This window comes from Crocodylus porosus, unplaced genomic scaffold (genome assembly GCF_001723895.1).
Source record: "Crocodylus porosus isolate Cpor-Errol unplaced genomic scaffold, CroPor_comp1, whole genome shotgun sequence".
In the NCBI taxonomy this organism is placed as follows: Eukaryota; Metazoa; Chordata; order Crocodylia; family Crocodylidae; genus Crocodylus; species Crocodylus porosus.
Window position 1 is genome coordinate 16340517 of NW_017728917.1, and position 1698 is coordinate 16342214.

Below are 1698 nucleotides of genomic sequence, written 5' to 3' on the forward strand. Positions count from 1 at the left end.
CGGGGTGGGCAATTGCTATAATGGAACATCCCCCGTCACAGGTGCCAGAGTGTGGCACACAAAGGCATTCTGCCTGGCAGGCCAGATGGTGGGGAAAGGGCCAGGGCTGCACTTCCACAACTATTATCAGGCCCCTCATGGCTCCCCCATCATCTACCCCGGCATTATTTGAGTTTGCAGATGTTTTTGGCACTGCCCAAAAACATTGCCCATCCCTGTACTATAACATCATTTTCAGACTTTCCTTCCAAATCACCAGGGACCCAGTCCTGGAAGTGGGTTGAACAAAGAAGATCCACTGGAGCTAAAAGAAGATCTCAAGATTGGGCCCCGGGAATTACTTTTAAAAAGCAGAACCTTGATCCATCGTTACAGTATAAGTGCAGTCAGTGAAGAAAAGAGGACAAATGCACTAATCTTACTTAGTAATCTATTAAAAGCTGTGCTCTTTAAAGCATTTACAGTTTATTAGAGTGATGAATCAGATAAGGTCTGGCTCATAAGAAGTCTTAACTCCCCCAACTTTCACATTCGTCATTACTCGTGATAATAGGCTATCGCTTCAATTTAAAAGAAAACAGGAGGTACGCTCTTAAGGAAGTGAAAACAGCTTCGTCTTTATGGAGTCACTTGTTAACAACCAAAAACACAAGAGAGAGCAGGGAGCAACTGTATAAAGCTTCTCTCTGAGATTGGTGGGGATGTTTCATGTCACTAAGGTACACCCAGGGACCAGGGAATGGGAAGAAAAAAGAGAAGTATGGGATAAAGGGGTGCAGCAGGTGATAACTGAGGAGCGCTGGCAGATCAGTGTGGCAATAAGCTTGCACTTGACAAGATGCAATCATTGGATCTATTTTGTGCTCCCATTCCCTCCTCTCACCCAGTCAGCAGAAATAAACAAAGCAAGTTCTGTTTTCCTAGAAAAGGTCAGAAAGTGCAAACCTTTCTAACTAAAACCAATGGTACTTGCCCAGTTAAAGGCTGCAAGACTCTTTGAAAATACCTCTCAACTGGAAAAGAGGCATTAGGGACAAACCTCTAAGATGCACCTCAGTTTTGGCTATTCAGACTGTTTGAGGAAGTCATCCTTGGACTTCTCCCTAAATTTCAGGTAATAAAACAAGTCACTTTGTAGAACCTTACTAAAACAATCATATTCTGACACACTAGACTTCCCGAAGCTCCAGCAAACTATCCTAAGGGTGCAGAATATCCTAAGGGTGCTTGACCTGTTCCAGGAATGTCACCGACTGGAAACCAGTTCACAACTGTCCCACGTCAGAGGTCTCCGCATGCACACTGCTAACAGTTCCAGCTACCAAAACCATCACTTTTTAGGCACTGCAGTGCTGTTGAACCACCACTAAGGCATGGTAGTGGATGCCTAGCCCAATTGCAATTTTCTGCTTCCCCTTCTCCCTAAGATTCGGTTCAGTCTTAAGTGAAACATTTAGAATAGGTATTAGGAAGAACTTTCTGATGAGGAGGTTAGTAAAGCACTGGAACGGGCTACCCAGAAAGGTGGTGGAATCTCCATCCTTGGAGGTTTTTAAGACCCGGGTAGACAACGTCTTGGCTGGGGGAACCTTTATCTTTGGAGGTTTTCAAGACCCGGGTAGACAACGCCTTGGCTGGGGGAATCTTTATCCCTGGAGGTTTTTAAGACCCGGGTAGACAACGCCTTGGCTGGGGGAA